Raw genomic sequence first — 17,245 nt, 5'->3', positions numbered from 1 at the left:
AAGTCAGCACTGGTCACCACAGCAGCTTTCAACTGGACATGGAGAGAGGACAGTGTCTCTGGGACAGCTGCGTGTCCTCGCACAGACTCCAGATCAGCCGTCAGAGGCTGTGGGGACAGACGGCGACAGGTGGACGGACGTCTGACAGCCTCCCTGCGAGGCAGGTGCAGACACACACACACACTGGTTAACACTGGTTATCAGCAGTGATAAGGAGACGAGTGAGAGATAAACACGACGAGTCATGAGGTCAACGATCTGCACACAAGTCACCGGAGTTTTCAAAGTCATATTTTACTATTTCATGAAAGATGAGCTCAGAAAACCTTGTTTGTTCAGTTGGTTTTTTCTTAATGTCAGCGAATACGCAGAGTCAACTCTGCTGACAGAGAAACGTTGTAGACGACATCAATCTGTCCTTTTCTCTACTACAATCTTTTCAGTGGCAAAAACACAACGTTTTACTCAATGAGAGCTAAACGACCAAGTGACCAACCACCTGACCAACCAACCAACCAACGACCTGACCAACCAACCCAACCAACCAACCAAAGACATGACCGACCAACCACGACCTGACCAACAACCAATCAAAGACCTGACTGACCAACCAAACGACCAACCAACCCCAATCTGACAACCAACCAACCAACCAACAACCTGACCCGACCAACCAACCAACCAACCAACCAACCCAAAGACGACCACCAATCTGACCAACAACCAACAACCAATCAAAGACCTAACTGACCAACCAACCAACCAAAGACCTGACTGACCAACCAAACGACCAACCAACCAACCAAAGACCTGACTGAGCAACCAACTAAAACCTGACTGATAAACCAAATAACCAATTACCTGCACAGCCAACAAACAACCTGACTAATTAACCAACCAACCAACTCACAACCTTACCCTCCAGCCAAAAATCTGACCCACCCATCCAACCAAGTAACTAACCAACCAACAACCTGATCAAATAACCAACCAATGACCTGCACAACCAACCAACCAACTCACAACCCAGCCAACAACACAACCAACCAACTGACCCACCTAAACAACCGACCGAGTAACTGTAACCATCATCATAGGAGTACAGGTCACAACAGGTCAAACAGCCTGACCCCTGACCCCTGACCCTGTGGAGCAAACACCAAACATTAACTTTCACGAGTGTTCTTCTTCTTTCTAAGTTTGGTTTTCATTTTTCATTGGATGCTTAAAAACACGAGTCAGACGGATGAAAGTGTCGTTATCTGATGATGTCACACACAAACTGTACAGAAGCTTATTTTTAACCAACTCTCTTCTGTGATTGTGTGTGTGTGTGTGCAGACTCGCGGCGCGTCGTCTCGAAGGAAGATTACAACTAAAACACGTCCAGGAACGCGAATGTTTGAAGGATTAAGAAATTCAGCGGGAGATAAAAGTCCCATCTCACATGACTGGGGCAAAGACTAAACATCTGCCCCACGCGCTGATCTGATACGTCCTGCACTGCAGACATAAAGCTGCTGTTTACGAGCGTCCACGAGACTTTCCTCTGAGGAAATTAACTTCTCTTCTCCGATTCATCATCCAGAAAAGTCAAACGTGGACCAGAGCTGCTTTTAAATTGAGTTTACGAGCAGCGCTGGATGCCACTCGGGCAGATTCCTGTGCATTAATCACACCTGGTGATTAAAGTAATTGTGCCTCTGATGACTGGGATTTTTTTACGACGTGAAGACATGAAAATATTCAGACTTTCTTTTCTCCCCTCCGTCACGGCTGGAAGTCCTGAGTCAGCGCTGCGGGCGAGTGAGCGCCGAGCGTGTGGCGACCTGCGCGCGTGGAATCACCGTCTTCGGGTGTTTTTGTTTTTTTTATTGCCCCCTTCTTTCGTTCGCCTGATGACTTCATTTGGAAACGTCTCCATAAAACTATACATCTGAACGACTAATCTGTGCGTTCACACTCTGTGGACTTTGTGAGGGGCGGGACCTTCCTGCAGGCCGCGCAGGTCCTTCAGCTTTTCCTCAAACAGTCCAGACTTTTAGGATGGAGGTCATTCTTTGGGAAAAAAAGTGACGCTACCAATTTCCACACGTTTGCCGTCAGTCTGACATTCCATGCATGTGCACTCTCCCTCTCACATTCCATCGCAGCAGCGTCAGTTTCTCATTTGAATGTTCTTGAGCTCCTTGAACGATGTGCTGCACATCCTCACGTAACCACAGGCAAGTTTCCATGGTTACTTTCTTCTTCCTCGTCTTCTTCGACGCTTCTGACCAGGACAAAAGTGTCGTACGTACGTCTTTAACGTAGAGGAAAGCACGGATGAAGAAGACGTCCATGTCACATGGACTATAGCAGATGTTAATGCAGCCAGTGGTGGTCCACATCCAAGTCCTCTTCTAGTGCTGGTGCTGGTTCCATAGTCCTAATACATGAAGAGGGTTGTATGGGGAAGGGCATCCAGTGTTTAACTCTATCAACCCTGACTGTCATAACTGCCAGATATGGAAAGTGAAGCAGGTGAAGATGAGGAAGCAGAAGAAGATGGAGAAGAAGAAGATGGAGAAGACTACAATGATTCAGAACAGTCTTTGAGAACGGCAGGAGAATCTCCAGAACGTCCAGGTGAGGTGAACGTGGAGGCAGCACAGGCTGGAAGTCTGGAACTACTTTTGCTTCAGACAATTTCAGGACCTTAATACAAGTCTGAAAACGGCAGCTTGTGTTGACGACGTCAAACACTTTCCTTTGTTTTGGATACAGAATAACGCAGTTTCCTTTTGTGCTGAAAAGTTTTCTACAAAAACTGCCTCCCAGGCGCCAAAATAACAACATCTTTATAGAAATGCAGATGGAATCGTTTTTCTCTGTGTTTTAACAAGGAAATGAAAGGTTTAAGACAAGAAAATGTCTATTTTACACTTATCTGAGCAGTTTTAGGTTTTATTCTTTTAATAAATCAACAGTACTTACATTAGATTTAAAGACATAATAATTAATTAAACATGGAACCTCACCTGTCCTTACCTGTGACTATTTCAAAATAAAAGTCTGGTTGTGTGTTTCACGAGTTCTAAAATGTCAGGACGGATAAAACTAGTTTATGGGCAGAACTGGCCTTATGTTGTGAACTTATATTACAAAATTTAATAAAAATAAAAACCAGACGGATTAATAATACATTAGCCCTCCACCTGACCCTCATCCTTTCATCTGCCTTGTGAGAGCTCCCGTTTGTCAAAGCTCTTGTTGGAAGAATTCAAAGACTGATGTGTTTTCAAAGAAGGAAAAGAGTCGAGCAAACAATCGCTTTCACCTTCAGCCTCAGCGGCGGAACACAAACAGGCCGAGGCTGAAGCTGAGGCTGAAGCCGAGGGAGCTGCCATAGAAACGTTTACAAGTCCCGTCCTGAGGAATGCAAACACAAGCCAGTCGAGCTCTTATCGGACAAAAGAGTAAACTTTAGACAGTCCTGTCGTGGCTTGCCTGTGTGTGTGTGTGTGTGTGTGTGTGCCTTCACTGCTGCAGGATCATTTTCTCAGAGTGGAAGATTGAGTCTTTTCAATCGTCTCACACTCATGTTTACACCAGGAGCTCAGGCAGTTTCTGGATAATCACACACACTCACACACAGTCACTGCCTTGCTCAGGGGCAGGGCTGTGAAACTGATGATGCACTTTTAAAGGAGTGGAGAAAACTGCTCACTCACATTCCACTTCCCAAACATTTGCTGCGTGATGCAACGTTTCCCAGAAAAAGCTTGGACTCGTCAGACAGAGGTGACTGTTGCTCATCACAGGCTGCAGTGAAGGACGTGAAGGTTCAGACCACAGACAGACAGGTGAGTGGGGATCAGACAGAGACGTGGAGCTTGTCACGCTCAGATGTTCATCAGTGTCTCGCCGCAAAGCTCCAGTAATCCTGAATGTTGTCAAGGTCAACAAGGGAACTCTGTTTTGTTGCGTGATTTAACTTTTTTTTTTTTACTGTTATGTAAAAGAAGAGTCTTCAAGTCTTCAGAAAATGGAACCTCCATTAAACATGCAGGGCAGGTGTCTCCAGGTGTCTCCAAGGACCAGGATTGAGAAACACTGTTCGAAAATAATGTTCCTTTCACTTTATTTGTGGTTTTCTTGTATAGTCGAATATATATATGTTATTTCTTTTTTACCACAGAGGGGCAAGGAACCATATATGGTGCCTTCATGGACCTCCAACATCCAACATCCTCCAATAATCCAATCCAATTTTTAAATTCCAAGTATTTCAATGAGTGCCCTGTAAAGATTTCACATAAAAGAAATGAACAACCTGAAAAGTCAAGACAAAGGGAATGAAACCTGTGTTCTCCTCAATGGCCAATAGGGGGCAACTCCACTGGTTGCAACAAGAGGAGTTTTTAGTTCCTGCTCTGGTGAGGTTAGACAATAACTCGGTTTTCTTATTCTCATGTAAACACGTTAGTCCGACTAAAATGGAACTAGTCTTAGTCGGACTAACATACCTGGATAATTATGATTCATAGTCTGATTACTCCTGCATGTCTTCTTAGTCAGACTGACTAAGTCTTTCTTCAGACAACACGATGACCACAAGAGACACGTCCACCTGATTTGTACAGTCTAAGTTCCCAAGATATTTGTAAAAATACAAATATCTTACCAGAATATGCACACAGTCATGCTATGTTGACTCCGCCCACTTTGAGGAGTAGCTATGAAGTCATGGAAAAGGACGTGACTGATACCAAACTGAGTCAAGTGGAGCTGGAAGTGTAAAATGAAAAAGCCTCAATTTCATGTCATGGCTGCAACTCATGATAATTACCATTATTTATATATCGGTCAATTACTTTCTCAATTAATCAGTTGTTTCAACCATAAAATAGTAAAATAAAATTCCCAACATAGAGGATACTTTGGGGCTGTGGCTATGGTGTGTGTGTGTGGTCTGTTCTGGTTTGAGAAACAAAGCTGGTACTTTGGCAAATCTCAAACCCTCAGATGTTCACAAAGCAAAGGTTGATGTCAGTCGATGTCATGGTGGATTCATTTGACACGTACACTTCTGAAGAAGAAGAAGAAGCTTCACGAACAAGCGACGACCTGAAGGCAGTCGTTAAACGTGTTCTTACTCTGTGCTGAGTTATTACAAATGCAAGTGAACGATGTGCCAACTCACATCAACCACAATCCCACACACACGCGCTCCTGTTTCTGCACCCTTAACCTTCCAGTTGAGAGACAACTCGCCCGACCACTGAGCCACCATGGCTCAATCTTGAAGTTACTTTAACTTCAGTAATATTATGAAAAAAGAAGTGACTTCAACCTCTACCAAAGACATTTTCTGGTAACAGCAGTCGCAGCAGCAGCAGGTGCAGCAGGTGTAGACGCTCTAACCCCAGGGGGTGTGTCTGATAACACTGGAGTCATGATGGTTTACTGTTGTTATCAGCAGCAGCAGAAGCAGCAGCAGCAGAAGCAGCAGCTCTGAACCAAATACACTGGGTTTTTCTTTGGGCTAAATGTAGATTTGAACATCTGACCGGGACACGTCCTGGGTGCTGGAGGTTTTCTGGCTCACGTTCTTCTATCGTCAGAGAATAATGTCTGTAGACCTTCTCAAATGAGAACTGATGCCATGACTACAACACGATCGACATCCTCAACACCACATCATACAGACGTGATCTCCTCCAGCACACCATGGCACCTCCTTGTCTCCCCAGACTGAGAGGAACATCTCAGGACGGCAGAGTGGTTTGTTTTTTTGGAATACCTTTCCAGGTCTTTACCTCCACCACCACCACCACCACCATTACCCTCATGCAGATAACCCACACAGAGATGAACGCATGACTGGAAACACTGCCAGACACTTACAGTGTGTGCACATGATAACACTTCTTCATACCAAAGACAACAAAAGGAACAAAGACTGATATCAGGACAAAAAAGATTGTCCTGATATCAAAAACACAACAAGTCATGCAAGGGTTCAGGTTAAATTTGATGATGGTGGTTTTTAAAATGAGTAAACCGAAATGTTAGTGTTGATAAAGGGTTTTTAAGAGAAAGGGAAGAACTTCAACAATAAGTCTTAGACAGAGGCAAAGCAAGACAAGTCTAAAAATCTGTCTTAACTAGGAAATACTTGGTTGAAATCAAATTCAAAGACTTTAAGGACTTTCCAGGCACCGTAACAACAATATCTAAATATCAACTTGTTTGTATCGCAAAAATGTCTATTCAGGATGATTTTCAAAAACTTCTAACAGCATTGAAAAAAGATTTCTTATTCACAAACTTTCAAGGATTTCAAGGAAATACAGCAAAATGCAAGCACTTTCAATGTCCCATGTGTATTTAGGGACATTTTCAAAAAACTTTCAAGGTCCTTGAAATTTGTTTTTGTCAAATTCACAAACTTTCAAGGACCTGTGGGAATCCTGAAGCACAATATTTAAGCACTTCCAATGACCGATGTCTATCGTAGAGGATTTTCAAAACCTCTCAAGGTCCTTGAATTGTTTTCAAATTCACAAACCTTCAAGGATTTCCAGGACCCATGGGAACCCTAAAGGGCACAACAGCAGCGGGAGACTTCACTTCTTTCTTGCACAAAATTCAAGCACTTTCAATGACCCATGTCTGTTTTGGACAATTTCCAAAAACCTTTGAGGGACTTACAGGTGGGGTTTCTTTTCAGATTCACAAACTTTTAAGGGCTTCAAGGACCCGTGGGAACCCTGAACATATGACGTATCTCATTTCATTTAAATGCAAACACAAGAAAAAGAGGAGGTAAGTGTCACAGCAGAGGAAACCTCCTGGGCTTCGTCTACGTGATGAAAATAGGTTTTGACTGGATTTTCATAAAAAGATCTTTTGTGTTTCTGTGTTTGAACACTTTGACTGATGGCAGACCTGCTGCACAGTCTCCCACCTTGCTGCAGGTCTGTGTGGGCTCTGATTTCAACACTAAAACCTCTTAACAAGGCCAAAAACACACACTCACACACACGCACAAAGCAGGTCCCTGTCATCTAACACGGCAGCATATGGGCCCCGGTTCCCACACCCAGCTCCATGTAAACATCTTATTAAGCTCCGCAGGGCGGGGGAGCCCTCGGCCATAAAAGGAAGGAACAAAACACAGCAGAACCCCCCCACACACACACACACACAGACAGTGTCATTAGGCCTGTGTCTGGGATTGCCGGCTGCCTGGCTGGAGGTGCTGCAGGTCCTGTGAAGCTACAGGTAATCGCCCCAAATTAATACCTGCACACAAGCTCAGGGGCCTTTTCTGTGAAGTCTGAAGGGAAGAAGAAGAAAAGAAGAAGGATGAGGCTCCAGTCTGTTTCCTGCTTACCTGAGAAGTCATGGATGTTTAGTTCCATGAAAGTGGAACTAGAGATGGGAGAGATCATCCATTTCCCGATGTTTCACAATTTTCTCTTAAACAGTAAACGAGAGCACAGGCGCCCAACATATGCATCACTGCGAAATGACGTTCCATACTGTTAGAGAGATGTTTGATTATCAGGTGAGAGGACTTGTGATGGAACCTCTGGAGTCAGTGATGTGTTAAGTTGTATTTGTTGATTTAACTGAACAGTTCAGATACGAGGAGAACTGAGTTAGTCTTGAGAGAGTCTTGTATCCGGTCCAGACCTCTGTATCTAGGCAAGGAACCTTGAAAGGTGCCTAGTTTGTGTCTTGAGTATAACGGTGTCCACGATACGCAACATATCACGGACACTGTTATACTCGCGCGTCAGGGTCCTGTTGTATCTCACTTCGCCATCGGGTAGCGGTACAAGTCTGGACGCAGGAAATGGTCGAGGGTTGGATGACTGTCCCTGGCGTCTACTTCTTCTGTTGCCAAAAATGATTTTTCTGCCTGGTGAACGGGGTTTTTACTCCACCAACTGGTGGAGTAGATATTCAGTTTGCACATGCACTGCTCTTTGTGCACGGTTCCAAAATCTGGGCGTCATGTGCATGGTGCGTGTTGGCTTGAAGTAAGAGGAAGAAACGAGCAGGACAAAAGCCACACTATATCTATCCTAAAATATTTCAGCAACCACATCCAACATGAGCGGCAACATATCACGTTAAACCCCCCCCCCCGTTTTCAAAGCAGGTATGGGTGTCAGGGCGGGGGAAAAGGTCAACAGTGGGGGACGAGAGGACAGATCAGGACCTGTTGTGTCGGGATCTCAGAGCAAACACTGAACACAAAAAGGTGTGGAGGGTCAAGAGTGTGGACTTTGAAGGTGTCAAATCTTCACCTTTTAGCACCTGAACAACATGTGACCCTCCCACCAAATCACGTTCAAAGGAAAACGTCTCCTGTAATCGGCGGATCTTCAGGAGCAAAAGTTGAACGTTCTTCATGGGACCCAGTGTCACACATTCACTTCATATTTAAAATATTTAGATGGGGCTAAATCCCATGACAGTGAAAAAGAAGAAGATTCAAACTCCTTCATTGAGTTTTGAAAGCTTCTACAGTACAGAATAGTCTAGAAGATTCATGGCAGACAAACCATCGAGAACCTTTGAATTTACTTGGACGTCATGCTAAAAGACTCCAGAGGAAAACTTTCTGCAACAACACTCAGCGAGTCAAGAAAATCACTAACTGGCCATGAAACATCTTTCAACGGTCACTCTAAATTGCTTGGATCTCGTCTTTCCTTCTGTCTTTGCTTGAATGAATCCAAACTATTCCCTCAAAAGGACAGAGTGCAAATTCATCTTGAAACTGGAGTCAGCACTCAGAAGTTGTTTGCCGCCGTTGACCAACTGTTTCAGTTGACACAACTTTCCAGACTCTTGAGGGACTTTAATTGTCAAGAGGCCAAAAACCCGGGTCACCACGACCTTTGAACACCCAAATCTTATCAGGTGATCCATGGGTTAAGAGGTACCGTGGTCGCAGGGAGGAGACAAATTGTTTCAGGTGAGGTCACAACGACCTTATATTTAATTTGCACCAAATTTGGAGAAGTTCCCTCAAGAGGTTCTTGAGACGTCATGTTCAGAAGAATGGGCCATAAAGACGGTTTGGTGTGCTGTTTGTTCTTGCCTTGTTCCCTTTGCTTTGCCTCTTCTTCTACATTTTACACACTTAGACAATTCTCCTGGAGTTCCATATGTTTCTGAGATATCTGGACCACATCTTCAAACGCTAACAAGTGCTGCCAGACAAAGGTCTTCACATTTTGCGTGTGGAGTTTGTATGTTCTTCCCAACGGTGATGTGTGGGTTTTTCTCTGGGTCCTCCAGGTTCTTCTCACAGTCCAAAAACATGCAGATTGAGATCAGATTAATCAGAGACTATTGGAGACTGTCCGCTGAAATTGGACAGTGATTAGATATTTGTCCTCAGAAGGCTGGGACTCAAGGAGGTGAAGACGATTAGACATGTGGGGGTGTGGAAAAGTTCTCACACAAAAGCTTCACTTCACTGAAGTGAATTCTCAAGTCTGTAAGACACTCGGCTTCTTCAGGATTAGAATCTACTTCATTGGCCACGTATGCTTGTCTCACTCAGGGTACTAAAGTTTGAGAATAAGACTAAAAAAATGAGAGCTTTCTTGATTAATTACTGATGTTAAATGTCATACTGCATCTCTTTCTATTTGCAGAACACAAATATTCCACAAACATTAACACAATTATCTGTGAAAAAGCATGAAAACTAGATAAATACAAAAAACTATCCATTATTTAAGGCTTAAACCAGTCAATACTGGTCTTGTAGGAGACATTTTTAGGGTTTCTCTGCCTTCTTCTTACATTTTATGCTAATATATTCTATATCACATCCATTAAATTAAGTTGGGATTAATGTATCAAACATTTATGGTAATGTGTAATTTACTTATTCAAAGTAACAGAAACTTAATAAAAAAAGGAATAGTTTTGCTTGATCTCTTGATAATTTGTTTCTCTGTGTAAAAGGTTTGAGTAATAATGAGGAGACCGGGTGATGGAGTGTAGTTGAAAACATCACGTATGGTCCGTATCTGCCTCACATCACTTTCTCTTTGTGCGCTCTGATCTGATGAGCGTCTGCACAACAAACCACCACTTTCACCACGTTATCCACTCACTGCCACGCAGTGTTGAGTCTGAATGAACTCATGAAATTCTTTGATGCAGAGATGACGACGACGCAGTGTGGTCGTTTTTTTTTACAAGATTGGACTGAAGCTACTGATTTTGTTTCTTGACTGAAGGGATGTTGGATGTTTTTCACTTTTTTGATTTAGCCACTGTTGTTTTTACACATACGCTCATTTCTGTATATTTAAACAGTGACATTTTCACTATTAATGTCGTATATTGCCACTGTGAACTCTGCTTTTTAACTGCACCTATTCATGAGTCATATTACAGTTTACACACGTTTAAGGTTGTTTCTCAATAACCAAGTACGTATGTTTATAAAAATATGTTCTTGGGAAGTACAACTCAAGTACATACTCGCCACGTACAGGAGTACACAAGTAGCGCACTTCCTTCTTCTGTTTGAATGGTGGGTGGAGCCCGCATTACCATGGAAAGGCACCGGGTGGAGCTGTTCATTTACGACAACGACGCTGCCAAACTATAGCTGTGTCTTTTAAAATTCCAAATAACAACTGTCTCGCCTCAAATGATCTTATTGCATTCTGGAATGCAGAGAGAATGCATTCTGGGATACATGTTTTTTTTCCCAAGTAGGCACAAGTCACCATCCGATGCATACTTGCAAATGGGCGGAGCCAAAACACTTTCTGTGTATGAGAAGTGGACTTATAAAAGAGTACACAAGTATAGAGAAGTATGCACATTGAGAAACGCCCGGAATCTAAAATAAACTTAACCCTTAATGTTACTGCTAACTTTAAGCTTTAACTACAGTGGCACGCTAAAACAAGTTTAGTTTGTGCATTGTGGTCTACTGTACATACGAACATGGTGGTCCATCTGTGATAGAGATGAAACAGCTCCTTTTTTTCCCCACATGTGTGTCAGTCGTGGTGAAAATGAACATCTTAAAGTGGTTCAGTGAATGGGTGTGGAAAATTGGATATGGGAGGGGCTAAAAAAAAGGGGGACCCCAAAACTTCTATTTGGTTGTCTGGTGCCAGGTTCAACATACATGAACGAAAATGATTCATTATTTCCTGTAAATTTCTGCTAGATTTACAAGCTAGTTTTAAGAATTCTTGCCATGCAAAATACAAAGTAAAATTCAGAATATTTGCCTAATTTCTAAAAGGGCCACGATACCAATAACCAGATACAATGATTCTGTAATAATCAATATATTGAATGTAGTTTTCTTCCACCGTAAACTCCTCCCTCTTCTTCAGCCAGGTCACTTCTGCACAAGTTGAACCTCATTTGTTCGCTAAAATATTGATATTTCGATTGTCGTATTGTACGAGGACGGATGACGATATACGACCAAATCGAAATCAATGTTTCTGGAGTGAATAAAGTCACATAAAACACCAGAAACTAAAAGTAAAAGTCATTGTTAATGATATTCTTTACTTTCTGTTTGTATGAACATGTCAGTGCTTAATAAAATCAGACTTCCTGAGCTGAAGAATGTCTTTCAGTTCAAACACGCCAGTTTCTTTTTGTTGTTATTTCCTCCCTCTCTCTATCTTCCATTTGTCTTTTATTCTGCTTTCATTTCTTTGCCTTTAATAACACCAGCGTGGCCTCAGTGGGAGGTGAAGACGCTGGGATGCGGGAGAGGCTTCACTCTCACCAGCATCACCACAAGCTCCACTCCACAGCAACAAGTGTGTGCTTGACTGCATATTTGTGGAGGTGGGCATGTTTGCGTTGGCTCACACGAACACTTCTGCTTCGACGGTGAAGTTAAGTACAGTAACGCAGATGCTGATGATCCAACACTGGCGGCACTTACAGGAAACAAGATCACAATATTAAACTATTAAAATGTTTTAGATTCTTATCCATCTATGTGATGTTAACAAGAAGTATTACTGATGATACTGCGTTACAAAAAAGGTGCTTTCACAACATGGAAAATTGAAGAAAACATTAATTTACATTATGTTTTACTAAAGGCTACATAAACCTTTCTTGGGTGACAAAAAAAGAAATGAAATGTTGTAATGTTATAACAAGAACACGTAAGATAACCAAAATGGTCACCAAAAAAATCTTATGAAATGTCATAAAAAGTTTCAGAAAACTTTGTAGTGTTATTAAAAAACTTACAAGGCTACAAAGGCTAAAAAAGAGATTGTGACCAAAGATTTTACAACATTTTGCAAAAACGTGGAACTGTTTATAAAATTGTACGTCAATTTGCAAAAACATGTAACTGTTACTTAAAAAATATTCCGATGACCAAATATTTCATAAAAGTTTGCGAAATCTTTAAAAAAACGTGGAACTGTTTCTTAAAACATATTCACATAACCAAAAAGTGTCATAAATATTTGCTAAATTTTTGCAAAAACATGGTAGTTATTATAAAAACATGTGACCAAAACATTTCATAAAATGCTGTAATTTTTGCAAAAACGGGGCATTAATGCCACTTAAAAAGAGTGACCAAAAATTTCACAAATATCTTATGTACATTTTGCAATATCATGGAACTGTTACATTAAAAATATTCGCGTAACCAAAACATTTCATAAAATTTTTCATCTTAATTTGCAAAAACATGGAACTACTGCTACTTACTAAATACTAAATACTAATGTGGCCAAAACATTTCATGAAACAAACATGTAACAAAAACAGTTATTGCAAAAATACTTACTTAAAACATATTAAGGATGTTTCATCATAAGGAGAGACCGTCGTGGACGTAAACATTGTCACATATTTTGTGTAATTGTTTGTTGTCTCGTCTGTGATCTGTTGTGTTTTCATGTCGTTATCAGGAAACTCATCTCAAGTTTTCCTTTTACTGTCTTTTATCAGCAGAAGTGGGAGGGGCTTAGAGACTTGGCGCCATTTTGCTATGACTGCACATTATAGTATAGTCCACTGTATTGTTTGTTTTCAAAAAAAAGAAAAAGAAAGGGTATGTTCACTTGTACATTTATGATTCATGACGTCGTGCGACTATCGTCAGGTTCAGGCTTCGTTGGTGACAAATACTTTGTCTGTGCATTTACAGCTCGCTGCTGCATGATTGAGGAGTCCTTTCAAAGCCAAACGCGCCATTGTTTCTACAACAATCCACAATCTGACACAGGAAGTGACACACAGGACACAAATACAATGAGCAGCCCGGCTGCGGCTCCGTGACAACGGAGCGCCGGCTCCACGCGACACTGGGAAAATGTTCCTCTGTGTGTGTGTGTGTGTGTGTGTGAGACTGTGAACGCAAAAACTACAAAGTGTAGATGTAGAAAAGGCTCAGAAGTGACAACACAGACACAAAAACTGTCCACATAAATCAATAAAAGACAATTAAAACAAACTAAAATGTCGGCTTTGTTGTTTTCATGCAAATCCTGACCAAAACTAACTAAATAAATATTTAGAATAAGAAAAATCATCATCATCGTCAGGTGGTGAAGGAGAATGTTTTGGATCTGATCCAAACTGAGGCCAACTTCTTTCTGTTGCAAACCCGTGACGTTGACCTCAGTCTGACCTTAGTCCTGCTCCTGCTGAACCTGAACCTGGACCTGATACAGTTTTTGTCATTTAAAAAGTGAATGAGATCTGCGATAAATCTCAGATAATTACAGCGATAAATGCCACAATTATTGCAATAAATGACAATTACTGCGATAAATATCATAATTAGTGCGATTAATGTCATAATTATTGCAATAAATGTCAGACAATTACTGTGATTGTCATAATTATTGCGATTAATGTCATAATTATTGCGAATAATGTCATAATTATTGCGATAAATGTCAGACAATTATTGCGATTGTCATAATTATTGCGATAAATGTCAGAAAATGACTGTGATTGTCATAATTATTGCAAATAATGTCATAATTACTGCAATAAATGTTCGACAATTATTGCGATAAATGTTAGACAATTATTGCGATAATTGTTAGACAATTATCGCGATAATTGTTAGACACTTATTGTGATAAATATTGGATAATTACTGCAATAAATGCCATATTTATTATGGAATTTATGGGCGGATTTTAAATCCTTGAAGGTTTGTGAGTTTGGAAAATAATTCAACCACTTCTTTCAATGACCCATGTTTATTAAGGGTGGATTTTCAAAAACTTTCAAGGGCCTTGAAAATTTATCAAATTCAAAAACTTGCAAGGATTGCATGTACCCGTTTGAACCTTGAAAATTATAAATGGACCTTGAGCAGCAGCTACAGTCACATAAACATGATTACTGAATCATTTAAGTTTAAATAAAGGAAAAAAAATCTTTATTTTAAAGAGTTACATGTGATTGTTCGTCTGCTGTAAAGACGTCAGACACGGACTCACGACCTTCACACTCATTATTCCGAGAGAAGAAAGAAAGAAAAGAGTGAGGAAGGCAATCTTATCGGAATGCCACTGGAATTCCCCGGAATTTCCCGCCCCCCCCATGACGACTCATGATCCATAAGGAGTTTTTAAACGTGCGGCACAATAGACGAAGAGAGCAGAGCTATTCTGCGACTATAATGCAAGGAAACGTTAGCTCAGGACTGTAGAGGCCCTCACTCCTGCAAACAATCAGGGAGGAAACGCAGGCAGGTGCCACTTCCTGTCAAAATATCCCACTACGAGGACAAGGAAGGGGCGGGGACAGGAGTGTCCACAGTGACAGGAGCAACGGAACTATAAAATCATAACTGCACAAACTCTCACATGTACAACGATTTACACGTTTTCTATAGAAATAGAGCAGATATTTTACTTCCTTCCATAGGTTTCGGCTCACGATCGCTGGCTTTCGGCAGCTGTGCGCTGTCCTGAAAGTCGCTAAATTACATCATCGCCTAATGTGCATAATGATGTGTATGTACACATATTTATTGCGATAAATGTCCTAATTATTACAGTTACATAAGTATTGCGATAAATGTCCTAATTATTACAACATAAGTACTGTGATAAATGTCAGACAATTATTGGTGGTAAATATCAGAAAATGATTGCGATAAATGTCCTAATTATTACAATGACATAAGTATTGTGATAAATGTCACATAATTATTACGATAATTGTCCTAATTATTACAATGACATAATTATTGCGATAAATGTCACATAATTATTGCAGTAAATGTCCTAATTATTACAATGACATAAGTATTGCGATAAATGTCACATAATTACTGCGATAAATGTCAGACAGTTATTACGATAAATGTCAGACAGTTATTACGATAAATGTCAGACAGTTATTACGATAAATGTCAGACAGTTATTACGATAAATGTCAGACAGTTATTACGATAAATGTCACAATGATTGCGATAAATGTCACAATTACTGCGATAAATGTCACATAATTATTCATAATGTTCTAATTATTACAATGACATAAGTATTGCGATAAATGTCACATAATTATTACGATAATTGTCCTAATTATTACAATGACATAATTATTGCGATAAATGTCACATAATTATTGCAGTAAATGTCCTAATTATTACAATGACATAAGTATTGCGATAAATGTCACATAATTACTGCGATAAATGTCAGACAGTTATTACGATAAATGTCAGACAGTTATTACGATAAATGTCAGACAGTTATTACGATAAATGTCAGACAGTTATTACGATAAATGTCACAATGATTGCGATAAATGTCACATCATTTCTGCGTTAAATGTCATAATTATTTCAGTAAATGTCACTTAATGATTGCGATAAATGTAGCATAATTACTGCGAGAATTGTCATAGTATAAAATGCACATGCATTCACATAAAACAATCTGATATTTATTGAGAGACGATAAATCCAGCGCAGCATTTACCTAAATATCAGCTTCACTTCTTTCTTGATTTTCAAAGTCTTCTTAACCGATCTACAGTCGGACACTGTTGGCTTTGATTGTTGTGTCGGACGTCGCGCTCATGACTCTTCAGTGACCAATCAGTGTCCGGCATTTGTGACATGTTAGTATGAGCTCAGCTCAAGTGGAACCTGGTCAGAGCAGGAACTATCACTGACGCAGGGAAAGAGCTGCAAACTGACGACTGAAAGGCTCATGAAGGATCTTTCTTTTCCAAACAAACACTTGTTTACAGTCGTTGACATGAAAGGCTCCTGTGTCGTTGAGATTAACGCCAACAGTCAACAGCAAACGCTTCAGTGTGAACTAATTGTTTGGTTGTTGTGACCGCGGAGAAACAACAAGCTCAACACGGCTCCGGCTTGTTCTCCACCGATTCCTCTAAATCTCTCTTTGCTTTGAGGACGATAATCTGCGAGACCACACATCAAACTTCCTGTCTGAGACGCGATACCCGGCGATGATCTCGGCTCCAAACGCTGTGTGTGCTTTGATAAATTACAGGGACATTAGACGCAGCAGATACTGTATTTTCTTTTCTCCCTGTCTTTTTTTTTTATCCGACATAATGAACAGTTTGGCGTCCCCGTGAGAAACGACGGGGATCAAAACGCCGCTGCCTCCCCGAGGACTTCCTTTAATGTCTTTGTGTGCGCGTGGACTTGATACCCTCCCCTCCTTTAAATTAGATCCCACTACATCCATTAGCCACAGAAGCCGGTTAATATGTCTCTTCAGAGGGAGGAGACCCCCCCTCCCACACACACACACACACACAGAGGCCTGCACCGGCCTATTGTGACTCTGACTCGTCATTAGGTTGTGGTACAGACAGCAGACATGCTCCCACCCTCGTCCTTCTTCATGAATGCTGCGTTTCCTACACAGTTCAATCATGATTTCCACTGGTTTATTTATAGTCAGAGCTGATGTTAGCCACTTAACTAGTGACTCATCTACTAAAATATAAGCCGACTTAAGTCTATGAGAATTTGAGAATGTGTTTGAACAGCTTTTTCATTTGTCGTCCACTCGCTCTCCCACACCAAACTCCAGAGAGAAAATCAACGATTAAAGCTCACCGGGACACAGGTGCTGCTGGTCTACTGCTGCCTCGTGTGGACAGTTTGTGTCACTGAGGTGAATCTTAATTAATTATTTCTAAGGCCGAATAATACAAAATTAGACATTTGAAGTTACTGATGGAGGCAGCAGTGGAT

Source organism: Solea senegalensis, linkage group LG16, assembly GCF_019176455.1.
Source record: "Solea senegalensis isolate Sse05_10M linkage group LG16, IFAPA_SoseM_1, whole genome shotgun sequence".
Classification (NCBI taxonomy): domain Eukaryota; kingdom Metazoa; phylum Chordata; class Actinopteri; order Pleuronectiformes; family Soleidae; genus Solea; species Solea senegalensis.
Note: the sequence above shows the minus strand (reverse complement) of the source record.